At 47.5% G+C, this 26,969-nt stretch overlaps 1 long non-coding RNA gene across 1 annotated transcript; it reads right to left on the minus strand.

The window, feature by feature from the left end:
- Window positions 1-2,999: 2,999 nt before the first annotated feature.
- Window positions 3,000-23,686, minus strand: LOC105857492 (uncharacterized). The gene is made up of 3 exons (XR_012918947.1): window positions 22,054-23,686; window positions 9,930-10,153; window positions 3,000-4,953 (listed from the first exon to the last, which is right to left on the minus strand). It is a non-coding gene; the product is annotated as an uncharacterized LOC105857492 (long non-coding RNA).
- Between the last annotated feature and the right edge of the window lie 3,283 nt (window positions 23,687-26,969).

Genomic DNA, 26,969 nt, shown 5'->3' on the forward strand with positions numbered 1-26,969 from the left:
CCAACCCCAGGACTTAAGTCCTTTCTCTTCCATTTCCTTCCAGAGCTTCCTGGGCCAGGGTGGGAAAGGGCTCTTTTCAATGTGCTAAGCTTTACCTTGAGGGATGAGTGAAGACACCCTTTAAATTACCTATAAAATCCTTTGATTCACTCTGCAGAGGTTGCCATGGGCAATTTGCTAAGCTTATTGATTATTTTCTGTTTAAATTAAAGTTTGATGTCCTGGAACAGGCTGTGCAGCGCATGGAGTTAATGGAAAAGGTTGAGATCCAGGGGAGAGACACTCGCTGGGGAAATGGAGGGTATTCAAGGGGAAAACAGGGAGTCTATGAAGAGGAGATTGTCAGCACCAAGTTGTAGTAAATATGATGGTGATAAAAAAAAAGAGAGAGAGATAGAGAATGGAATTCTTTTACGGAGAAAGGCAGCTTCCCAGACATCTAAAGCCTCGGGGAGACACTGGGAAAAAATGTATTCATTGCACAAATATTTGTTATGTGCCAGGCACTGTGCTGGGCACTGGGGAAAGATAGTGAAGTCACCGTCCTTGACTTTGTGCTCTAAATCAGTGGTTCCCAAAGTGTGAGCCCTGGTGCAGCCGAATCCTCATTACCTGGGAATGTGTTAGACGTGCAAATGCTCAGGCCCCACCCCTAGATGTACTGAATCAGAAACCCCAGAAGTGGGGCCCAGCCCCTTCCAGGTGAATCTGGCGTGTGCTACAGTTTGAGAACCACTATTCCAGATCTTAAGCCTTGGAGCAGCAGCCCTCAGGCTTCTGTGAACCAAGAGCTCGGTTCGAGTCAGGGCTATCTTTGACAACACCTGTCGAGTATTTATCCTAGCCAGGTATTATGCTACTATGACATGTGGCTCATCTCATTTCACCCTTACCACAGCCTTTCAAAGGGAAGATGGAATGGAGGCACGTTGGAAGTGGGGCAGGTAGAATGCAAACGCGAGAGCTTAGCGTTTGTGCCCTCCTGTCTCCAGACACCAAACTCCCACAAGCTCTGTGAGCCATTCTGCCCTGGCGAGCGCTGGTCTTCAGACAGACACAGAACATGGCTCCCGCAGATGGTCTCTGTTGTGGGGCTGGGTTTCTCGCCGCTTGAGGAGGAAGAGGATGTCAAGGCAGGGCGGGCGAGTGGGACGGGCTGGGAAGGAGGCAGGCGGCATGCTGCCTGCGAGGGGAAGCCAGGCCGGCAGCCCCGCCTTGCACAGTTGTTCTCAGCTTACGGGAGGCTGGAAGTCAAAACCATCACGGACTGGTCAGCTACGGGAAAGTCTCTTCCATTCAGGCGAAAAGGGGCTTCACGTCGAGACGAAGTGAGGCGGTCAAGCCCTTCAGCTCTTCCACGTACAGTGTGTGTCGGTGTCACCAAATCAGTGTTCGTTTCCCGTGGCTGCCGTAACAGTCACCACGTGCGTAGTGGCTTAAAACACCACGGATTTATTCTCTTACCATTCTGGAGGTCAGAAGTCTAAAATCAGGGTGTTGGCAGAGCTGTATCCCTTCTGGAAACTTCAGGAAAAATCTGTGTCCTTTCCTTTTCCTGCTTCTAGAGGCTGCCTGCCTCCCTTGGCTTGTGGCCCCTTCCTCTGTCTTCAGAGCCAGAAGCACAGCCTCTTCTCTCCTGATGTCTGCTTCCATTCTTCTAGCTCTCTCTGACTCTTAGACTCCTGCTTCTCTCCATTGCTCTCTTTCCTCCCATCTTTTTTTTTTTTTTTTTTGAGACAAGGTCTTGCACTGTTGCCCAGGCTAAAGTGCAGTGGCTTCATCATAGCTTACTGCAACCCCAAACTCCTGGGCTTGGGTGATCCTCCTGCCTCAGTCTACTGAGAAGCTGAGACTACAAGTGAGCACCACACCCAGCTAATTTTTCTATTTTTTGTAGAGAAGGGGTCTCCCTCTTGCTCAGGCTGGTCTTGAACTCCTGGCCTCAAGTGATCCTCCTGCCTAGGCCTCCCAAGTGCTAGGATTACAGGATTACAGCCACTGCACCGGCCCTGCCTCTCTCTTATAGGGACACTTGTCATTATATTGGCTCCACCTAGATGATCCAGGAGAATTTCCCCATCACCAGAACCTGATTTAATCACACCAGCAGAGTCATTTTTGCCATCTAAGGTAAGAAATGTATAGCTTCTGGTAATTAGGAGGTGAACCTCTTTGGGGAGGATAGCAGCATTCTGTTTGCCATAATCTGTGATCTTAGGAAAGTCATTTTTCTTTCTGAAAGCCTTCATTTGTCAAAAAAATGGGGGATTATAATATTTCTTGGTCTTAATCTTACAGGAATATGTATGTAAATTTCAATCACAGATGTAAATATTATTATTGCCTCAGTGTCCTCATTTGACAAACGAGATGAGTAATGTTTCTTCTTTATTCAGGTAAAGATATGTATGGTTTACCTACCCTGTGCAATGTTGTGTTCCTGTTGCATTGGAAAGGGCTCACACAGTATCTGCTACAGAAAAAAAAAAAAAAAAAAACTTGATAAAAGGTAGTTGCAGTAGTTGTGTAAGTCAGTTAGATTTTCGAGCCTTAAATATGTGTCAGCAACAGACAGAGATGAGGCCGATTCTCTTGAGGAACCAACCAACTGATGACTCAGATCATCATGCAGTGTTCGGAAGGAAAGCAATAAGCTCAGGCCCCAAAATGCTCCCGTGCTTGTGAACTCGGGAGGGTCTGTCCACTGGGCCAACGGAGTGTCAAAACAAGCCTCTGTGTCTCCCGTGGCAGGTGACAGGCTTAGGGCTGCTTGTGCCCACCAGAGGCTGTTGTTGCCACTCCCCTGGAACTGCATTTGTTGGCGGTCAGGGGAGCAAAAAGCCGCAGCCCTGTCCACCAGAAGAGAGACATTAAAGTTGATTAAGTGAGTGGGCCAATTAGCATCTGGCTGCCTGCAGCGTGGAGTTAATTAGCCTCTACAAAACAACAACAGCTGCCTTAATGGTGGGGCAGGAGGCCCAGCGGAGAGGAGCCATGGGAAGAGAAGTGATAGACCTAGTGCTTAATAACTTGGCCGCTGTGGGCCCTGCCCCACTAAAATGTAGAATGAAACCCAGGGCTAACCTCCTTGCTGCTTCCAGACCGTGCATGGTGTAGAGAACCACAGACTCTGCCCCGTACGGAGAGGCCAAACTCACATCTCAGACTTGAGTGTCTTTTTGAGACTGTCTGGCACAATTTAGTTTGCATTCTGACAAAAATCACTACTCTATATACACTTTGTCTGGGTCCTCAACTCCATAAGTCACACTGTTTTCTAGTGGCAATATTTTGTCCTTATTACAAAAATAATACATTCTTATTGAGGGACATTTGGAAAGTACAGAAAAACACAACAATAGAACAGTCCCTTGATCCCGAGATAGATTCACTCATTAGCCATTTACTGTTCACCTACTTAATGCCACTGCTCTTCAAGGCATTCAGAAAAACATACATCGGTTTAGTTTTTTTCTCCCTGCAAATACATATGCTGTTTTACAAATTGGATTCACTGCGTATGATCTTTAATAATCCACTATTTTAAGCAGTATGTCACCAACATTTTCTCTATCTCATTAAAATATTTTTTTAACTACTAAGCCGCTATGGTTCCACTAATTATGCTACCTTGTAGCCGTCCATTTATTTATGCCTCCTGCCTCTTCTTCTAACAAAGTGCTCGAGGGTAGAGACAGCATATTTTATTACCACTATGGCCTCAATAGATCAGAGCCTAGATCAGAGTCAAGCTTTCCGGAGCCACTTATTAAAGATGGGATGAACGAGTAAGCAGATGAGTGAATGAATTTAACCAATCCCCTTCTTGTGGGCTCAGGGTGTTCACACTTCTTTGCCATGATTAAAAAAAAAAAAAAATGTTGTTGTATTAAGATTGTGTTCAACTGCAAGTGACAGAAAATACTCCAAAGCAGTGGCTTGAACAAGATAGAAGTTTCTGTGATTTCTTTTTTGTAAGAGTCCAGGAAATTACTCCAGGGCTGGCGTGGTGCTTTGCTATCCACTGGCGTGGACTCCATTTGCAGCGTCACCTCGTTGTTCAGAACAGCTGGTAAAGCTGCGGCCATATTCCAACCAACAGCAAGGAAGGGAAAGGGGAAGAAGGACATGGACCCTTCCTTTAAGGACCCTTCCTGGAAGTTCCACTTACCACTTCTGTCTGCATTCTTTCTTTCTTTTTCTTTTTTGGAGACAGAGTGTCACTCTTGTTGTCCCAGCTAGAGTGCCTTGGTGTCAGCCTAGCTCACAGCAACCTCAAACTCCTGGGCTTAAGCCATCCTCCTGCCTCAGCCTCCCAAGTAGCTGGGACTACAGGCATGCGCCACCATGCCCGGCTAATTTTTTCTATATATTTTTAGTTGGCCAGTTAATTTCTTTCTACTTTTAGTAGAGACGGGGTCTCACTCTTGCTCAGGCTGGTCTCGAACTCCTGAGCTCAAAGGATCCACCTGCCTTGGCCTCCCAGAGTGCTAGGATTACAGGCATGAGCAACTGTGCCATATCTGCATTCTTATTAATGGGGATTTAGTCGCATGAACATATCTAACTGCGAGGAGTCTGGGAAAGGTGGTCTTCCTTGTGCAGCTAATATTCAGAGCTACTGTCAGCAAGGAGAAGGGGGAGAAAACTGGAGAATCATTAGCTGGGTTGACCCTGGCCTTTCTAGCCAGCTTTTTCTTAATTCCACCCTTAGTTTTTTCCAGATTGGGGTCTGCATATCTGTCGGGTCAGCTTGGCTTCTTGGAGCCAGGCCTGGAACCAGTGCACTGGGAAGGTTTTAGTGCCTTCATCTCCCCGCTGTAAGCTTCATCTTGCCAGTTGACATAGTCATCGCCAAAGATCGACTCAATAAAGATGCCCCATTTCCCAGAGGACGGTTTTCCAATTAGTGCAGAGAGGAGGTTCCAGCTGTGAGGACAGGAATCCGAGTTTCTGAAATGCAATGATTATTAGTAACGATCAGTCAAACAGCTTCACAGGACAATGGAGAAAAAGGCAGCTCTCAAGGAGGCTACGTGGGACAAGGATGACGGGCTGCCTGTGACAAGAGGCAGTGGGCTCAAATGCAATGTGGCCAGGCCCCTGAGACAGCGAGGGACTTTGTAACAAGGTTTTACTGCCTGCAGTAAAAATCCTGCCAAAACGCATTCAGGAACGCGCAGGGAGACATGTATTCATTATTATGCCCCTAGCAGCTATCGCAGGAAACCATCTGGGCTCAGTTGGCCTATAAATTTGCAACTTGCAGTTGGGTGGGCTACAGGGACTCGGCCAAGCAGGAAGTCAAGGTGTGAAGTGGATCTGGCAGGTTCTACACACAGAGCTGACTCCGAAAGTTGCCATTCTTGGCAGTTATTTTTCCTCTTAATGTTTTATTGTGAAATATATCACACACACAGAAAAGTGCATGAAACATAAATGCACACTTTAACAAATTATCATAAAGTGAACACATCTGTAACAATTACCCAGGTCAAGAAATCGGACATGACTCGCCTTCCAGAAGCCTCCCTTTTCCTAAACTCAACGCCCCTTTCTCCCCCAAGACAACAGTCCTTACTTTGCATATAACTTCCTTGCCTCATTTTGCTATTTTGTCATTTTGCTATTTTGCCACCCCACAATGACAGTTTGTCAATTTTTGAACTTTATATTGTTATACAAAATCATAATGTCCATACTCTTTTGTGTCTGGATTTATTTTTTTGTGCTCAACATTATCTTTGTAATATTTATTCATATCATATAAGGCTTTATACTCCATAAAGCCTAGTTTGTTCATATTTTTTTTGCTGAATATTTTTCTACTTAATCTATAAGTATTACAAATAATGCTGCTGTGGACATTCTCGTACATGTATCCTTGTGCAAATATATATGGATGAGTTTCTTCACAGCTGTGATTCTCAAACTTCAATGTGCATGAAAATAGCTTGCTAAAAATGCAGATTCCTGGTCCTTCTCCCTAGAGATTCTGATTCAGTACGTCTAGGGTAGGGCCCATGAGTTTTCACTTCTGACAAATTGCTGGGTGATAATGATGCTACTGACCTTCGGAACCGGCCCTTGAGTAGCAGTACAAGGCAGGGGTTGGCAAACTCCAGCCCACAGGGCAAATCTGGCCTACAACCTCTTTTGTACAGTCCATGAACTAAGATTGATTTTTGCATTTTTTAATATTTGGAAAAAAATCCAAAGAAAAATAATATTTCATGACACATTATATGTAATCGATTATATGAAATTCAAATTTCAATGCCCATAAATAAAGATTTTTTAGGCTTTTTTGGTTTTTCCTCCCATCCAAGTACTAACCAGGCCTGATCCTGCTTAGCTTCTGAGTTAGATGAGATCAGGGCATTCAGGGTGGTGTGGCCATAGACTTTTTGTTTTTTTCTCAGAGATGGGACCTTGCTAGTTTGCCCAGGCTGGACTTGAACTCCTCCTAGGCTCAGACTGTTCTCCTGCCTTAGCCTCCTGTGTAGCTGGAACTGTGGGCTTGCACCTCCACACCTGGCTCATAAATAAAGTTTTGGGGCCAACTAGGCCAGCTAGCTAGGGTGACAGACTAGCTAGAGTGCAGTGGCATCATCATAGCTCACAGCAACCTCAAACTCCTGGGCTCAAGCGGTCCTCCTGCCTCAGCCTCCCAAGTAGCTGGGACTACAAGCGCCCGCCGCCACCGCACCCAGCTAATCTTTCTATCTTTTGTAGAGACGGGGGTGTCTCGCTGTTGCTCAGGCTGATCTTGAACTACTGATCATAAGCTATCCTCCCACCTTGGCCTTTCAAAGTGCTAGGATTACAGGCATGAGCCACCACACTCAGCCATTTTTCTAGTGCTTGTTAGCCATTTGGATTTCCACTTTAGGAAATACCTGTTCAAATCTTTTGCCCCTTTTCCATTGTGTTATCTATCCTTTTCTCTGTGTATTCTGGACACGATTCCTTTGTTGTTGACATGTGTTGCAAATGTCTTCTCCCATTCTGGGGCTTGCTTTCTCGCCATGTCTTTTTTTTTTTTGAGACAGAGTCTCGCTTTGTTGCCCAGGCTAGAGTGAGTGCCGTGGCGTCAGCCTAGCTCACAGCAACCTCAAACTCCTGGGCTCAAGTGATCCTTCTGCCTCAGCCTCCCGGGTAGCTGGGACTACAGGCATGCACCACCATGCCCGGCTAATTTTTTTTTTTATATATGTATCAGTTGGCCAATTAATTTCTTTCTATTTATAGTAGAGACGGGGTCTCGATCTTGCTCAGGCTGGTTTTGAACTCCTGACCTTGAGCAATCCGCCCGCCTCGGCCTCCCAAGAGCTAGGATTACAGGCGTGAGCCACAGCGCCCGGCCTCGCCATGTCTTTTGATGGACAGAAGTTTTCTTTTTTTCTTTTTCTCTCCACCCTGCTGAGAAAGAAGTTTTTAATTTTAATATAGTCAAACATCAAATGTTTCTGTGGGTTGTTTAAGAGCTCTTTGGATTCTTTTTCCATCTTGAGACCATGAAAATATTGTCCTGTATTATCTTTTAAAAGCTTTATCATTCTACCTTTCACATTTAGGTCTTAGGTCACCTAGAGTTGACTTACTGTACATGATGTGAGGTAGGTGTCTGATTCTATTTCATGGATTTGTCACTTTTCCAACACCATTTATTAAAAGACCACCCCTTCCCCACTGCTCTGCAGAGATATTTTTGCCATAAAGCCAATATCTCTATATATGTGGGCCTGTTTCTGGGCTCTTTTCTATTTCACTGGTTTGTCTGTCCTCATGCTAATATGACATACACTTAATTGCTATGGCTTTATATGTGTTGAAATTTGGTAAAGCAAGTCTTCCACACCTTGTTCTTCTCTTTTTCAACAGTTTTAGCTATTTTTAGCTTTGGAAGTTTTTTCCTCCTTAATTTGTTCACAAAGAACATGCAGTTGATGGACAGTGAAAAGTCACTCTTGACTGATAGTAGGGTCGATTAGCACAATCTCTTTGGGAAGCAATTTGGTAATATTCTGATTATTGAGTCCTAGCACTTTGGGAGGCCAAGGCAGGAGGATAGCTTGTGGTCAGTAGCTCAAGATCAGCCTGAGCAAGAGTGAGATACCCCATCTCTACAAAAAATAGAAAAATGAGCTGGGCATGGTGATGGGACCTGTAGTCCCAGCTACTTGGGAGGCTGAGGCAGGAGGACTGTTTGAGCCTAGGAGTTTGAGGTTGCTGTGAGCTATGATGATGCCACTGCACTCTAGCCAGGGTGACAGAGTGAAAGCCTGTCTCAAGAACATCAACTTTAACCCAGTAATTCTATTTCTAGGACTCCATCAGAGGGTAATATCCAAAGTCAAAATTTAAAACAGGGGGAAAATGTTTGATTCAATAAACAATCAGATTTGAAGTCAGATCTATGCTAAATGCTAGAGGTACAATGACAAGGAAACTCACTCCTGACTTCCAGAAACTTCAGGTCTCTTTAGGGGAAATAACCATATAAATAGATCATTTCAATCCAATGTAGTAAATCACATAGAGGTATATACAAACACCATGTGCACAAAAATGTTTATCTTAGCATTCTTTACAATAGGGGGAAATTGAAACAACTTACATGTCAGGCAAAGGAGGAATGGGTAAATTATGCTATATCCAGATGATGAAATATTGTACAGTTATTAAAATAAAGACTGGGCTGAGTATGGTGGCTCATGCCTATAATCCCAGCACTTTGGAAGGCTGAGATGAGAGCATGGCTTGAGGCCAGAAGTTTGAGACCAGCCTGCACAACATAGTAAGAACCTGTTTCTACAAAAAATAAAAATAATAAAACACAAAAATAAAGACTGTAGCAACACAAATAGATGGTTTTGATATAATGTTAAGTGAAAAAGAGTGGAACACAATGCTGCTGAGAAAAAGTAATTATATCTGTGCCGAAAAAAAGTAGATTCATTGGAAAAAATACTGGAAGGAATATACCATAATGGTAATAGTTGTTTATGAAGATAGGTGATTTTCTTTCTCTTTTCTGTTTTCCAAACTTTCGATTATGTGTTTATATAAATTTACAGTAAAGATATAAGTAAGAAACAACTTTCTATTGCCGACTGACTCCTTTTTTCCAAAGTGTCTGCCATGTGCCAGTCAGTGTGCTAAATGCTTTCCAGGTGTGATATCATTTAATCCTCAGAGCCCTTGTGGGGTAGGTTCTAAGGTATTATCTCCTCATGAACAAAGAGAGGAGAAGGAGGCTTAGAGAAGTGAAGGAACTTGCCCCAAGTCCCACAGTGGGAGACAGAGCTGAGACACGGCCACAAATCCACCAGGCTCCAGTGGTCTTAACCGTGGCACCAGCAGCTTCTACTTGTCACACAACTGTGGGGTCTTTCAGGGGAAGCAGGTTCATAGGTGGTTAAAGTGCTATTCTGCCTAGAAGTAAAGCCTCTAGAACCTTCTTTTCTCAGCCTCATCTCATACTAACCAGCTGGGTGACCCCAGACAGTGAACCAAATCAGCTTATTCTTCTGTCAGACGCAATAAATAGACCTCATAGGTTGCTGCGTTGATTAATGAGATAATATATATATATATATCCCATGTCCTACAAAAAGGAGACACTTGTGAATTTATTTCTCTCTACCCAAGGACACAGGAAACTTTAAAAAGCCCCAGCCTTTTCCTGTCACTTGGCCTCTGGTTATTGTCCTGGGTGTAATGGAGTGGAAAACTCTGTACACGGCTCCCTCTGACAGTGAATTTCTAATCTCAGAAACCTTAATGGTTTTTGTCAACCTGATTGTCCAGTGAGAGCGGATTAGGAGAATGACTTCCCTTGTCACTGGAAAGCTGACTTGCTTCGCAGCATTTCTCCTGGTGCCAGTGGGAGGCATGATCGATACAACACGGACCTGAACACGCACCTGTGGTTTCGGGGCTGAGGACGGAGGCCGGGAGTTCCATTTAAGCGCCTTCAGCCATTTCCAAGTAGACCCGGCGTGATGTGCATTAAGCAGTTCAGGCCGGTGACCCGGAGCTCGGCGGGCTGAGGGGCAAACCAGAAATCGAGCAGTAGCTTTCTCCTGACCAGCGAAGCAGAGGCCTCTCGGCTCAGGCTGGATTTGTCTTCTCTGCTCCAGTTTTCTGTCTTCAGAGGGAAGGGCCAATTAGTTACTGTCTGCACTGCGAGGGAAGGGCAGCCTTGCTCGCCTCTGTATCAGGACTTACTAGAAGCAACGCACTGCAGCAAAAATGGACGGGGACTACTAATGAAACTTGGTTCCAAAATCTGCCCCGGGCCCAGCACTGCCAGCCCAAGGCCTGGAGGCCACATGCCGCCTCGGGCAGCTCTTGCACCAGGCCATGCTTGCAGCTGATGGAACTGAGAGACTGATCTCAGCAGGGAGTGTCCATCCGAATTTAGTTACGCTGGAAACTCCTGCCACACCCAGGGAAGCTCTCTGTGTCCTGGATGGCAAAACAAACCCCTATTTTAGTTGAGGCACTTAAAACCAAGTCAGGAGGCCATCCCTGACTTTTCAGACTGGGTCAGGATCCCAGAACTTTCCCTTCAGGACACTCATTCTAACTGGAAATAAATCATGATCTACATCCGTTAGAATGGAAGCTCCATGGAGGCAAGGTGTTTGCCTGCTTTGTTTACTGCTGATCCCAAGTGTCTGGAAACATTTCTGGCACATAGTACGTGCCCCATAAATATTTTTGCGCACATCAATTAACAAATCTATATAATCACTTGACTCATCTCCCCTATTTAAGTAGAAGCCTCACAAGAGAAGGAACAGTGTCTTACCGCCCTGTATCCTAGCACCTGGAACAATGCCCCATGCATAGTAGGTGCGCAGGAAACACTGAAGGAATAGCAAAGTACTTAGAATTTTTTTATGCTGAATAAACCTAAAATCAATAATGTGAATTTTAATTATTTAATAAATAAAACCACCATACAGTTATTTTAGAAAAAGAGAGTAAAGTAAAAGATACATCTCCCACTAACATCACCACTCTTATACAGCTACTTGCATTATTTCAATGCTTTTCCCTTCAGAGGTTTTCACTTTGTATTTTACACACAATTTTAATCAGGTTATTTTAAGCGCATGTGCGCACACACACACACACACACAGAAACACACGTCAACAATTGTCCAGGTGGCAGGGAGTTTTGTGAATTTAAGAGCAGGAAGGGAGGCCCGGATGAATAGTGTCTCCCTTATTGTGATAATTAATCGCTCGCCCCGCAATGGCATTGATAGTACCATGGGAACTGCGAGTGAGGCTCGCCCCTGGGGTCAAAGCAAATGTGGCTATGGGGAAAATGCACAGGTTGGAAAGAATGCACAGGAAAATGCTTTATTTTTATGCTCACAAATCAGGGAAACTTGCTGTGGGCACTTCCCAGCCTAAGCCAGTTATATACACTGCAGTAGGCTTAGCGGTTTAGGATACATTTTTCAGCCTTTTTAGTCGGATCATTATGTGGAAATCAACCCGATTTCTGCCTTTAAGCCCCTGGTGATACAGTGCCAACAAGTGACTGCGATTATAGAAGTGAGGAAACCACTGTATAATTGAAAAAACAAATCTAATTAAAACTGTGTTCTGCTACACTCAAAATACGGTTCTAAATGTTTAGAGGAAAAGGAGTCTGCCCCCTGTAACAGGCAACCTGTAACAGTAGAAAGCCTCTTAGCTTACAACGAGGAAAAGTCGTGCACATTTCTTGCTGATCAATAAGGCAGTCAGGTAGCTGACAAATTATCCCTCATCTATTGGTGGGGGATCCCTTTTGGGGTGAATTTCAGACTCTGTTAACTGAAGGAAAAGAGGTACACCTTGATCTTGAACATTTGTCTTTCTCCCCCTCCCCCTTTTTCTGATCTGGAATAGAAAACAAGAGTGAGGGGTGAGGAAGGAGCATGATCTGAGGTTAATAACGCAGCAGTCCTCCAGGAGATGGTTAGTGGGCCGACGCAGGAGCTGGGTGTTATTACATAGCTCCAGCTCTATGCTCACCTTAGCGTGTGAGCCTGGTCACCCTTCTCGGGTGCTATGGACAGTGATGACCTCATACCACCCTCACAGACTTGTTGTGAGAACCAAATAAAATCCTGGTTGTAAAAGCACTCTGAAAAGCATATAAGCAGATGTTTTCAAATGAGAGGTGAGGTGCCCATGTTGCAAGAGGAAGCCACACTATTGCAAAGCCCTCATGAGGATTTTTACCATCCGAGCTCCAGCAGCAGCTCAGGGCTTTTTACATTCCAAAGGGCTCCAACAACATCATTAGGATCTGGTCTTCCTCTGCCTCTGCTCTTTGCTCTGCTCCCTTTCATCCTTCGGTCTTGGTCCCACGTGGTGGCATGATGGCTGCAGCAGTATCTGCTACCTAAGGTGACTGTCCTTTTCTGAACCAATGCCGGTGGCCAGGAAGACACGATGCTTTGATGGGCCAAGTGTGGTCGTATGGTCCATTCTGGGGGCTGGATGTGGGAACTACCCCCAGAGCACAGAGACGGAGAGTAAGGAAGGAGGTGGGAATACGTACCAAGGAGGCAAACCACTTTGGGGACCAAGAGGTCAGCAAAGTGCTAAGTTCAGGTCGTAGCATTGTGTCACTCCTGCAGCACTAACTCGCCTCCCTGGCCCTTTTAGAACCTGGAAGGGGGCCTCGAGTCCTTGTTCTGAACTCCACCAGCAAGCTACAAATCCTGTGCCACTTGCCTGAGCCTTCCCAGCCCCTTCACTCTGGGCTAGCTTCTATATTTCCCCAACCTGGAGTGGGTCCCATGCTCTGCAGGAGGAAGGGGGCAGCTCTGGGCTCTTTAGCAGAATTTCTTCCTGTGCATATTGCCTTTCTCTCCATTAGCACTTGCCTCTCTGCTTTTTCAACTCTGTTGCCATCTCTTCCCCATACAACATTTTCTACCTGGTCTATCACATTGGGTTCTTAAGTGCCTCATTTGTTCTTGGGTTTTGGTCACACTCCTTTGAATTTAACCATCACGTTCTCAGGAGAGGAGGTTCCATCTGTTTAGTCTTATTGCACTGAATCCTTACCCTACCACCATGAGATGGGGACTATAATCCCTACCTTTTGCAGGTAGCAGAATGGAGGCATGGCAAGGTAAAATAATGTGTCTACAACTAACACAACTAGTAAGGGACAGAACTAGGGTTCGAACCAGGGTTCACGACCCCGGAGGCTGTGTTCTTAACCTCTATATTACAGTGCTTAGTTTTCTTTTCTTTTTCTTTTTCTTTTTTTTTGAGACAGAGTCTTGCTTTGTTGCCCAGGCTAGAGTGAGTGACGTGGCGTCAGCCTAGCTCACAGAAACCTGGGCTCAAACGATCCTGGGCTCAAACGATCCTGGGCTCAAGCGATCCTCCTGCCTCAGCCTCCCGAGTAGCTGGGACTACAGGCATGTGCCACCATGCCTGGCTAATTTTTTCTATATATATTAGTTGCCCAATTAATTTCTTTCTATTTATAGTAGAGACGGGGTCTCGCTCTTGCTCAGGCTGGTTTCGAACTCCTGACCTCGAGCAATCCGCCCACCTCAGCCTCCCAGAGTGCTAGGATTACAGGTGTGAGCCACCGCGCCCAGCCTAGAGTGCTTAGTTTTAAAAGAGGCTCAGGTCTTACAAAGGGCTTAAACAGAGGCGAGGGACAGTCCCATATGGAATATGTCAAACCGAAGCTGAAACATCAGGAGGAGTTGACGAGGGGCTGTCAGGCTGTCCTGACCTAGAGATTAGGCTCAGCCAATGTCATCAATAGGGAGAAGTCAGACCAGGCACTGACTGCTCAGAATCAGATGGCCAAGGTCAGAATAGAAAGAGCAGGGGGCCTGAGGCTGAGTAGGGCAGGGCTGGAGGGAAAGATGATCTGCCAGGAGGCAATGGCCTGGCTCCTTAACCCAGGAGTTTCCTTCCTCAAGGGCACATCTTGGCTCACAATCTGACCCATTTGTGCTCTTCAAGCAAGGACCTCAAAGCATTAAGCAGAGAAGTTTGCTGTGGTTGGGAAGGGGGACAGGATGGGTCAGCTGAAGCTCAGAAACCACATCAGAATATTAAGTGGGCCAAGTTCCCCCAGTGGGGCCACAGGATACCTGGGGCTCACTTGAGATTTAAGGAACACACAAGGCCACTCTCATGGGAGGTCAGAGACTCATGTTTTAACAACGACTGCTGTTGCCCCTCAGCACTGCCCCCCGAAACTGATGCCATGGGTGGGGGCATGGCCATGCCAGGCTGTGCTTGGCAACCTAGACCTCCTTCCCCCGGTTTGCCCACTCTTTTAAATCCATTTTGAGTACAAAATGTCGCTCCCCAGGCCGGAAGGGCTTCAGTGACAAGACGTCCAGAGTTAGTTATGACACTTGGGCTAACAGCCTCTTGCAGGAAGGAATTTTTTTTTTTAATGTCATCATAAAACTGCCTGGCTCACCTAGCCCTGCCGAGGAAATGGTGCCTCTGAGGACAGGGAGGAGATAAGAGCATCTGACCTGAAGCTGAGACAAAAGTGACAGTCGGGGATACTAGTCCTCTCTCAGCCAGAGTCCAGCTTGCCTTTCTGTGGGGCCCAAGTTTACAAGAAGCAGCAGATTGCAGGATGGAGGGGAGGAGAGTACAAATGGGGGCCCTGACCTGGCCCAGCACTGTGCAGAGGAATGAAGCCTGTGAACGCCTCCCAGAGATGAGTCCTGTCTCTGGCCTGATCTCCCCTGGGTTTGTCCGTGTGCAGAAGGGGTGGCTGCACCCTCAGCCTAACTGGGGCGTTCGTCCTGCGTTCTGCCTGGAGTCAGCAAACACAGGCCTGCCAGGCAGTGTCCACAGACCACTCCCTTAAATGAGAGGTATCCCAGAGCCTGGGCTCTGGGGCCAGGAAGATCTCTGTCCAGATGTCACTCCGCCATTTCCTAGCTGAGTCACCTTGGATGACTGCCTATCCCTGAGCCTCTTGTCCCCTCAGTGGTGAGTTGGGAAAAACAGTACCCATCTAGCAGGGCTCAGTGGAGCACCAGGCACACAGTGCTTAAGGCACTGTAATGAAGAATATTATTGAATTATTAAAAATTAAGTTATTAATAGTATTAAACTATTATGACACAATTGTCCAACCCAGAGCCTTCATGACAGTGTTCAAAAGGCCTTTCCTTCCAGAGCGGCAGCAATGAGGGGATTCCTTACACTGGCCCTAGAGACACAGAGATGAATGAGACGAAGACCCGCCCCCAGTGGTTCACAGAGAGCAGGAGACACAAGACAGCCCAACACTCGACTGGAATTAGTGTCAAAAGTGCTGTGACACTTTATGAAAAAGACACCTGCACTCAAATGTTTAAAGCAGCACAATTCACAATTGCAAAGCTGTGGAAACAACCCAAGTGCCCATCAATTCATGAGTGGATTAATAAAATGTGGTATATGTATACCATGGAGCACCATTCAAGCTTTAAGAAACAATGGTGATATAGCACATCCTGTGTTTTCCTGGATAGAGCTGGAACCCATTCTACTAAGTGAAGTATCTCAAGAATGGAAAAACCAGCACCACATGTACTCACCAGTAAATTGGTATTAACTGATCAACACCTAAGTGGACACATAGGAATAACATTTATCAGGTGTCAGGAGGGTGGGAGGGGGGAGGAGGGGCTGGGTATATACAAACACAACGAGTAAGATGTGCAATGTTTGGGGAATGGACGCGCTTGAAGCTCTTACTCAAGGGGGCAGGGGGGCACGGGCAATATCTGTAACCTTAACACTTGTACCCCCATAATATGCTAAAATAAAAAAAAAAAAAAGGATACGGTAAACCAGAAACAAAAAGTGCTGTGACAGATGAACGTGCAGTTTTGGGAGCTCTCAGGAGAAAATAGCACCCACCTAGGGGATTTAGGGAGCTGTCCTTGGATCTGGGCCTGGAAGAGTGAGCTGGATGTGAGTGGATGGGTAGTTATTGGCAGAGGAAATGAAATTTTTAGGAAGAAGGAATAGCAGGAACAAAAAGCATGGTGATTGGGTGTGACCCAGAATATCAGGAAGAACACGTGAGTGGCTGAAGGGCTGGAGAATGGAGTGGTGATGGGGGTGGCAGGAAAGGAGAGGAGAAAGGTTAACTGTTCTGGACTTGGAAGTGAGTAGTATAGCTGGAAGTGATCCCACAGGATGATGCTGTCCAAGAGGACTTTCAGTGACGATGGGAATGTTCTATATCCACACTTCAGTATGGTAGCCAGTGGCCACATACGGCTATTGAGCACCTAACATGAAGCTAGCAAGACTAAGGGATGAAATTTTTAGTTTTATTTAATTTTAACCAATTTAAATATAAATTTCCATAGCCACACGTGGCCAGTGGCTACCGTATTGGACAGCACAGCCATGGAGCTTATGACATGACTTTAAGTGGGTAGAGGGAGCTCTCAAGACCGTCTTCTTGCAGTCCTAGCCTCAGCCCATAAAACGAGAGCTCCTACCCAGGCCACTGCTGTGCCGCAGAGTGGATGAGCTGGGCTGAAACCCAACGTGTTTCCTTCTTGCTGAGATACGCACCCTGACGTGGCCAGAGGAAGGGGCAGCTTTTCCTAATTCTTACAAAGGCATCGTATGGAATAGCAGCCGCCCTGCTTCCTCTGAGGTTTCTGTTGCTCAGTGACCCGTTGTCTGCATGTAGAGCCAGGTGTCCTCTCAGCTCCTGCTTCCCAAAGATGCTGGGCCAGATGAGCACACCTGGAGCATGGTCCAGGCAGGTGTGCTGGGTGCTGACTCTTAGTCAACGACACTTCTGAGAGGTGAGGAGGCCAGGTCCTCAGTACGGCTGTCAGTGTAAAGTTCTGTTCTGCAGCCCCAAAGCAGGTCCTTTGGCGTGAACTTGGGAGGAGGTAATGACCTTTACTTGGGCCACATGTTGAGAGGGCAGTCATTATTCAGCCTTACCAGCAAGAGTAAATATCAGAGTTTCGTTCTCACTTGGCTTCCTGGTCTATTTCTTTTTTCTTTTTTTTGAGACAGAGTCTCACTCTGTTGCCCAGGCTAGAGTGAGTGCCGTGGCACTCACAGCAACCTCAATCTCCTGGGTTCAAGCTATCCTCCTGCCTCAGCCTCCTGAGTAGCTGGGACTACAGGCATGCGCCACCATGCCTGGCTAATTTTTTGTATATAGATATTTTTTTAGTTGGTCAATTAATTTCTCTCTATTTTTGGTAGAAATGGGGTCTCGCTCAGGCTGGTTTCGGACTCCTGACCTGGAGCAATCCGCCCACCTCGGCCTCCCAGAGTGCTAGGCCTCGGGTGAGCCACCACGCCCGGCCTGGTCTATTTCTTAGTTGTTTCTAATACAAAGAGAGGAAAGGCAAGTAATTATACTCCTTTGGAACTTCCTACCTCCCAACAAAAAGGACTTTCCCATCCTGAATGCAAAAGCAGTGACACATTCAAGTGCCAATACACCCATTCATGATGTCCTGCTCTCAAACCAGACAGAGGCTGTCAGGGTCAGAAGGAATATCGAATTCTAAAATCTTACCGTAAGGTGAGGAAAGAGGTTACAGAGAAGTTTGATGACCTGCTCAAGACATGTAGGAGCCAGATAGGACTGGACTCCAGTTTTGAATCAATCCGGATCTAATTGTACAAATCAAACGGTGCAAACTGGTGGCCATTGTTCAAAGTCAGCCCACTGATTTTTTTTTTTAATGTTCACAGCCCATGCACAACTTAAAAGATACTTTTTTGAATTATTCTTAAAAACCAGAGGAGTTCACTGTGATATCCAGATTATCTATCATTTCTGGGCCTGCAAATCCATGTTTCGGCAAGGGGCCGAAGCAAAGTAGTGCCCAGTCCTTCACAAAGAGGGGCGAAGGGGAGGGGTGAGGGATGGGGACTGTTTCAGAAGCTGACAACCCAAGCGGTCTAATTGGATCGCAAAGTAAAACACTCTGCTTTCAGATCATCTGGTTCATAATTCATTATTGCCTATTGTAAGCATGTGGCGTTTAAATCTGTAGACATTTAAATAAAATACGGATCTTAGAGATCCTGTGGTCAAGCCAATCCATTTTACAGATGAGCCTCATGGGTCCCAAATCACACAAGCCTGCAGGTGATAACAGGGTCGCAGAGCTGGGGACCAGGCAGGAGTTGACTGGTTCCCCTGATCCTGCTCTGGAGGGACTCTGGAGCCATCACATTCCCCCCCTCCCAAAAATAGTTTTGGGAGCAAATCTGCAGGATTGTTTCTTATGGACTCACATGTATCAAGGACGCTGATCTCTGCATCCAAGGCATTAATGTCCCACCTGGCACATAACAGGCAATGAAATAAATGTGTTGGGTTAATGAGTCAGTGAAGGAGCTCAAAATTGAGTGCTGCGGCCCAAAGCCAAGGCAACTGAGACTGGCCCTTAGGGCACCACCTTCTGGAGCCACCAGTACCATCATCTTTGCTCACAGCCAAGCAGCTGGCCCCAATGCCTAGTGTCTTGCTCTTCCTGAATATTTCAGTGAAAAACCTTTGATTCAATTTTCCCTCCCTCTCTTGTAGCTCTCTTACTCTAGGACTCCACTTGGGGCCTGGAGCTGCCCTCCTGCTGTTACCTGTTATCCTTGATTAAGACCAATTCCCCTTCAACTCTGCTTCTCCTTGGGACAAGTTGTTTTCTGAGAAGCTCCTTGATCCTGCAGGTAATGAGGTCCTGGGGTGGAGAGGGCACCCTAATGGGGCTTCCAGACTGGGTCAGAAATGTCTAGACCCAAGCTAAGCTACCTTGTCTGTTAAATAAGGATGGTGCCACATTGGAAAGAAAGTGAGACAAGCACTTTGCTGCTGTCTGGTGGAGCAGTTTGGGGCCCCTGTTTCACATTTGCTGGGCTCCACTTAAGAGGAGGGACTCGCTGGCCTTGGCCACCATCCTGAAATGGCTCTGCCGCTTTGATAGCCTTTGCCAGTTGAAAGTTTTCTCTCCATAAACACCCACAGGGAGGAAACCTGGTGAAAACCCCTTTTTTAATATTTAAAAATTAAGTCTCAGCATGCACTTTGGAACAGAGGGCAATAAATTGCAACTTACTTAATTATACTTAATTGCATATCGTATTAAATTCTAACAACAGCCTTAAGAGGGTTTTATAATCCCCATTTACAGGTGAAAAGTGGAGATGGAGAGAGGAAGTGGCATGCCCGAGTAATGGGCTGAGACAGAATTCAGATCCAGGTTTTTCTCGTCACAAAGCTAGTGTGTCTTTCTTTAGTGTTGTCCCTTCCAGAGAGACCGTTTTTTTCTTTTTTTCCTTTAAAGCATCCTAGATCACACAATGTTAACTGGCGGTTTCTGTGGTATTAATACTGGGATCTCATACGACACAACACTCCCACCATAGTCTGAGACTCTGCATAACGCACATGCAACTAACCTGGAAAACGTAGTGTTCTAACCTCCCTCTTAAAAAATCCTCAGAACCCCAAAGCGATGGTTAGGCCACGGCAAATGCCATCTGATCGTACAGCCCAAGGCTCAGCCTAAAACCTCCTGCAGGGTCTCACTCTAAAGATAACCCAACATTCTCACAGCTTCCTGGTTGTTAAAACAACAACTACAGTAGCAGGAATTGAGACCTAAAGATCAGTGGGGTAGAAATGAGGAAGGAAATGAAATAGCATGTTAAATGACCATTTTTCCCTAACTTGCCGTGCTCTTTCTAGATAGAGCCCAAGAACTTGCATAGTTAGAGTGGGATAATTCAATTGATCAATTGCTGAAAGTTTTCTATCAATTTCAAGGCTGTTCAAATCTCTATGGACTTTGAAGTCTGGGATGCAATAGAATTCCTCCTTCTGTCTAAGCCAGGCAGGGTTGACACACATCATTCCTGAGGAGGCTTTTCTGAAGCCCTTGCGTAAACTATTCTAGGTCCAGCGATTAAAAAAAAAAAGTGTGCCATTATAGTTCTCTGCCCTTCAGAAGATCTGATCTTAATACCCTTCTATTCTTTCTGTTCCTTTCTGATTTCATCAAATTTATTGCCATGGTTAGGCACAGTGGCTCATGCCTGTAATCCCAGAACCTTGGGAGGCCGAGGCAGGAGGATCGCTTGAGCCCAGCGGTGTGAGGCTGCAGTGAGCTAGGGTCGTCACATCACTGCACTCCAGCCCGGGTGACAGAGTAAGACCATGTCTCTAAACAAATAAATAGTTGTTATTCTGGCTCTTTCTCTCTCTCTCCCCAACCTTTTTCTATTTCAGATCAAAGAGCTTCCCCATTTCCCCGCTTCTGGGTTTGCTCCCTGGAGGGCAAAGTTAGCTTCGTTCCCGCCCCCTTTTCCAGGCACACAGGGTGCCCCTTAGCCAGTGAAATCTCCACCCCCAAGAGCCTCTCAGGATTTCAGGCTGGCAAGTCGTCGGAGGAGACATGGTTTGGTTTGATGTGGTTAAGTCAGTCCTCGATGCACCTTCATACTCTCAGCCTCAAACCACTGTCCTGCTCACCACCCTCACTTTCCATTGCCCTGGATTATCTTTCATCAGTCACCGCCAGCCGGCACGGCCTCCACCCAGGGTGCAGCCAGGCCAGGAGCGCGGGACGTTTGCTTCTCTGGCTGACTGCTGTGGGTGAGCAGGTCCAGTGTGGGCTCTTCACGCGGAACAAGAGAAAGAGAAAGCAAGAGGCTGCAAAGACTGTTGCTACATGGTTTCCCCTCAGTCCCAGAAATAGAAAGGCAGACTTCCGACTGGCAGAGCCCCTGTGCAAACCACCAGACCACACGGCCAGATAAGCAAAATGTTAGATTGTGTCATATTTCCTCCATCGGCTCCAGTTTCTGAAAATGGCCCTGAATTTCAGAGAGCATCGCCACAACCCAAGGATGTAGAGGGGTTTGAAGAGGAGGATGAAGGCATCAGGCATCTCTCTTTTCTGGGGTAAATTTATTTTCAGCCACATAAGTAAAGGGGAAAAAAAAGATCATGAAAGATCAGGCATGAGCTAACTTTCTTAGTTGCCCGTATGAGAGAAAGAAATGAACCGGACAGCAATAGACATTGAGAAAGGGACTCTGCCAGCCAGCAACGTGTCCGTGGCCTTTTCAATTCACATGTGCTCATTTACTGAATACCTACTGTGTGCCAGGCACTGTGCTTGGTGCCGCAGATTCAAAGGGGACTAAGACACCTTCTTGCAGAATGAGGAGGCTGGGCTAGATTCAGATTCATCTAGGTTCCAACTCTTGTGCTCAGCGCCACCAGCACCATGGAAATGATTTTGCCTGGCTCTCCCCGAGCAGCCTCGGTGGGCCTGCCTGTTGTCAGCCGCTGCAGGAAGAATGATGGCCCGGTGTTGACAGGCTCCTAATTGGAAGGTAGGAGGTGCGGCTAGAGATCAGCTATAAGAGATATCTTTGGACCGGGGTGGGCTGCTAATGCTTGCGAGAGACTTGGGGGTGAGGCCTGGTGAGCTGTCACCCTGGGATGGGACCCGGCCCAGCATACAGACGACGTGTGCAGGGGAGACAGCTGACAGACAGGGCCTGCATGGGGGGAGCAGCCAGTTTGGGGAATCGCAACAATCCAGCTGTAAACCAGGACTTCGGGACTCAGCAGGGCACAAGGAAAGGAGAGCTTAGTGGCCCCAAAGCCTAGGATCAAAGGGGCAGCCCAGGGAGAGCAACTGATAAGAGCTTCATGGTGGAGACAAGTGAAAAGAAAGCCTGCAGTCGTCTCCTTCTATTCAGCTAATAAAGAGCCAACTTCTGCACACACTTATAACTGCTCCAGGCCCTCAGGGGGTCAAAAGAACCAAGTTAGAAGAATTTCATATCTCACTAAGAGATGATCAAATCCATACACTGAAATTATTGCCGGGTAAGACAATACTGCGTGTGTTACATAATATTGACACACGCAAGCTCTCTCCTTGTGTTATCTCATTTAATCCTCTCAACAATGCTGCACGATGGGTACCATTGTCCCTGTTTTACAGATGAGGGTGCTGAGGTCTGAGAGGCTGTGCATCTTACCTGAGATTGCCTGGCTAGTAAGTGGCCAAGCTAAGATTTCACTCCAGGTCAATGAGAGCCTCCAAAGTGGTACAGCCTGCAGCTCCCCTTTCCAGGGATGAAATGGTGCTGCGCTGGGCAAGAGGGAAAAGCAGTGCAGGGGACAAGTTCCAAGGGAGGAATCCAAGGAGGGAGAGGGAGTCACGTGAGAACAGGACCAGAGCTGGCTTCGCAGAGTTGGAGGGTCCATTGGAACCAGTTCAAAGCTGAGGATGGCGAGTCTCCTCCACGTCCCGGCCAGAGGAGGAAGGTCTAAGTAAGGATTCGGGCCCTGCAGGGCTTGCAGTCTGGGATGGCACAGAGGACGATCCCTGATGTCCCAGGGATTCCACACGGAGCACATCGGGGGTGAAGGAGCTCACTGCCAAGGGTGAAGGCACCGCCCTACCAGATAGACAACCAGGCCGCCAACAGGCCCAGCCCTCTGAACTCGGGGTTTGCAACACCCTCAAAGAACAACAACTGGCCTTGAGCAGAATGAGAAGGAAACACCCTCCCATGCCCTGAGCCGTGGAGTGGGCTTTGCTGTCCACGAGGGCCTGCAGGTGCCCAGGCACCAGATGTTAGGGTGCCAGGGCCTCCCCAGAAGGAGCAGGTGCAAAGCGAGCAATTAGCCCAGCAGGCATCGGCGGGGCAGTGCCCAGATCTGCTCGGGGAAGCCACCGGGATTACGTCACCCGCTGGTGAGCAGGCTACATTAATCCTCCGGCGAACGGAGGCTTGCAGGGGAACTTTTTTCTGCTGCTTCAAGGAGCCAGAAGAAGTGGTAATTAAATTTGTCTTTTAAAATAAAAAGATTCCAAGGGGGCTACAAGCCTTCAGGCTTCCCCCATGGTGTTCCGGGCACTCTGGCTTCTCTCGCAGAGGGAGGAAGAGCGTCTATTCATAGGCTGTGACTGGGAGAGGCCCCACGGTGAGTCAGGCATGCACCATGTGAGCTGGTGGTTGCTAATGTCTTCGGGAACTGTTAATTTACCCATCTAATTTGTTCCTCTACACCGGCCACAAAGGGAGGCCACTCAATTATTCTGATACAAAAGAGAGGCTGGTGTTTACCAGGATCTCCCCAGCAACTGTGTGTGTGTGTGTGTGTGTGTGTGTGTGTGTGTGTGTGTGTGTGTGTGTGCATAACAACCTTAGGCAATGAAGAGGTGGGGCTGCTGCCCTTGCCAGCATTTTCCAACACATTCCAACTCAGTTGAGGACTAAGATTGTAATAGAGAGCCTCGGAGAAGCCCTGGCCCCCAAGGAGGTTATAACTTGAAGAGTGTCTTTAAAAAACCAAGATGAGGCCGGGCGCGGTGGCTGGTGCCTATAATCCTAGCACTCTGGGAGGCAGAGGAGGGAGGCTCGCTCGAGGTCAGGAGTTCGAAACCAGCCTGAGCAAGAGTGAGACCCCATCTCTACTAAAAATAGAAAGAAATTAATTGGCCAACTAAAAATATATAGAAAAAATTAGCCTGGCATGGCGGCGCATGCCTATAGTCCCAGCTACTCGGGAGGCTGAGGCAGGAGGATTGCTTGAGCCCAGGAGTTTGAGGTTGCTGTGAGCTAGGCTGACACCACAGCACTCTAGCCCGGGCAACAGAGTGAGTCTCCGTCTCAAAAAAAAAGAAAAAAACCAAGGTGAATGGAGACCAGTGAAGGGGAGCAAACATTTGGGAGTATCTGCTTTGTGCCAGGAACTGTACTAGGGTTTTCCATATCTTGATGACTTGTTGACTTTTCACAGCTCCCTTTTGAAGCAGGTATTATATTATACTTCGGTTATTCCAGGTTCTTGCCCCACTATTTCTGCTTAGAGAAAACCCACATTTCTTTAGGTCCCCTTTAAAAAGTGAATCTTCTATGAAGCCTTTCCTGACTTTGTATGGTAACATGACACACGCTCTCTTTTGTGCTCCCAGAAAATCACTGTGGACTTTAGGGAGATGGCGGCTTCAGCTTCCTCATCTGTAATACCGGGGTACTCTAAGGACCATCGTGAGGAATAAATACAATAAGTCATAGAAGTGCTTGGACAGTGGCTGGCACTTAGCCCTTGTTAGTCATCGTTGCTATTAATATTAATAATAGCAATGATAATATAATCACTTATTATATTGGTCTGCCCCTAGGTTGTAAGGTCCTTGAGTACAGCAATAGTGTCTACTTTGTTCATTGTTTTATACTGAGAACGTAGGAGTGTCTGACACAGGGCAGGCACTTGTTTTCTAGCTGGCAAATGAATGAATACATGAGGGAAATATTTGTGTTCTCGCTTCTGTGATCTGAGGACGGGCCCTGGTCTGACCAGCTTGTGTATCTCTAATGTCACTACTTCACAGGGCATAGCATAACTGTTCAGTGACTCTGTTGGACAGACGCACGGGACAGCTAGGTGCTGCTACCTGGACACCGTCAGGTCCGGGGAGCCCAGCTGGAGCCCCCCTCTGTGGTCTAGTCTGGCCGTGCCCAGCTGCGGCACCAGCAGGTTGGTGAGTGTGCCCTTGCCACTTCACCCCTAGACAGCGAGCTCCTCAACGGTGGGGACAGCGTCTTGTTTATTTTTAAATCCTCAGTGCCAGCACAGTGCCTGGCATACAGGAAATGCGCACATGGCTGCCCCTAAACTCTGAGCTCCTAACACATAGCAACAGGTAATAAATACTTGCTGAACGGCCAGGCACGGTGGCTGACACCTGTAATCCTAGCACTCTGGGAGGCTGAGGCGGGAGCATCACTTGAGGTCAGGACTTTGAGACCAGCCTGAGCAAGAGTAAGACCCTGTCTCTACAAAATATAGAAAAATTAGCTGTCATGGTTGTGCACACCTGTAGTCCCAGCTACTGGGGAGGCTAAGGCAGGAGGATTGCTTGAGCCCAGGAGTTTGAGGTTGCAATGATCTATGATGACACCACTGCACTCTACCCTGGGGCCACAGAGCAAAACCCTGTCTCAAAAACCAAACCAAACAAACAAACAAAAACCCCATTGCTCTTGTGTGAGAGGAGCTTACAGACTAGGGAGGGGGAGATAGACACTAACCAAACAGGCGAGTAAACAGGTAGTTTACTGTGCTATGGGGAAGAATAACACAGACAGAGTGAGGGAAAGGGACAGGGTGGTTAGGGTTGTCAGTGTCATATTCAGGTGACGAAGGAAGACCTTTCTAGTAAGGAGAACTGACGTCTGGGGAAGACAGGGAGAAGGAAAAGAGCAAAGGCCCTAAAGGGAGAGTCTGAAGAGTGACGAGGGGGCCGGAGTGGCTTAAGCACGAGGAGGGATGGAGGGAGGCAGAATAGGAGAAGGGGACATAGAGATGGTTGGGCCAGACGCGCAGGGCCACCCAGGACTTTGGCTTTTGCTCTGGGCCAGAAAGAAACCTCGGCAGAGCTTCAGGCAGGGGAGCAAGATGGTCAGACGCAGGTTATAAAAGGCCCCTGGGGCGGCCGCGTGGAGAGTGGCCTGTTGGACGGGGCAGAGGCACGGAGCCAGGCATGTGCACCCCACAGGCTCAGTGTGACGCATGGTGAGATAATATATTAATTAATGCGCTTGAACAAGCCTGGCTACAGTAAGTGCCCCATCCACAGTGACCGCTATAGATGACTCTGGAGCTGCCTCGGCTGTACCTCCCTTGTCTCCTGCAGACAAGTCTCGGCCACCTACGCGGGTCCCTCCTGTCCTTGCCCATTCAGCCATTCCCTCGACCCCTGCCTACCTTCCTCAGGCCTTTGCTGACGGTGGCGCTTCGTGCACAGCAGCCTCTCCCCACGCCCCTCCCAAACGTGCCTCTGCTCACATCCTCCCCCACGCGAGAGGCTTCAGTGGACTAATGGCGCATGGAGCCCACAGTCCTGGGGGCCGGCATCCCACCGTATTCAACTGCACTCCTAGATGTATTGAATACCTGCGGAGAAACAGCTGGGCACAGTATGTCACTCCCAGCAGAATGACTGATGAAACGGACTGCACTTGCAATGGCAAATTAATGGTCACGGGCCCTCCGCCCAGGTCCCCTGGGCCACCCAGTGTGCCCCAACCATGGTGGGCACATGCACCTGTCTGTCACAGGCTCACGTCTCCCACCACGTCATGGCAGACTCCACAGTGATGGGTCTACTGTTAAGCTACAAAATGGCCTGTGGTTTCCCAAATCAGTTTCTTTTTACTGCTCTTACCTCCCTTGATACCTGTCCCTATGGGCCCTTCATTTCATCTTTACTGGTTCTGACAGGAGACTCAGGCTCCAAGTCATGGATTCCCATATATGGCTGCCTGCCCCAAGCTCCTCTGATCCTCGGTTCCTCTTGTCTTTTTTCAATCTGAGTTCAAGTCACAGAGGATTAACGTGGGAACTGCTGGCCTTGGATGGAACAAGAAAAGCCCTAAATGTGCATTTCCACCAGCCTGGAAAGCAGGCACTACAATCCCCTAAAACACCTCCCACTTATGATGGAGTTAAAGGCTGGCTAATTTGGGGCTCTTCCCACAGGGGATAGAAGTATTGGCACCTGGACTAACCCCTACCACCATGTGGATCTTGGAGCAAGACAAAAGAGATCCTGGTCCCCAACTCCAACATTCTAAAACAGCATGCCTAGCCAGGTGTGGTGTCTCATGCTTACAATCCTAGCACTTTGGGAGGCCAAGGTGGGAGGATTGCTGGAGACCAGGAGTTTGAGGTCAGCCAGGCAATATAGTGAGACCCCACAAAAAATAAGAAAAAAAAGTAGCCAGGCATGGTGGCGCATGCCTATAGTCCCAGCTACTTGGGAGGCTGAAACAAGAGGATAGCTTGAGCCCAGGAGTTTGAAGTTGAAGGGAGCTATGATGATGCCACTGCACTCCAGCCTGAGTGACAGAGCAAGACCCTGTCTCAAACAAAAAAAGAT

This window comes from Microcebus murinus, chromosome 4 (genome assembly GCF_040939455.1).
Source record: "Microcebus murinus isolate Inina chromosome 4, M.murinus_Inina_mat1.0, whole genome shotgun sequence".
Taxonomy (NCBI): domain Eukaryota; kingdom Metazoa; phylum Chordata; class Mammalia; order Primates; family Cheirogaleidae; genus Microcebus; species Microcebus murinus.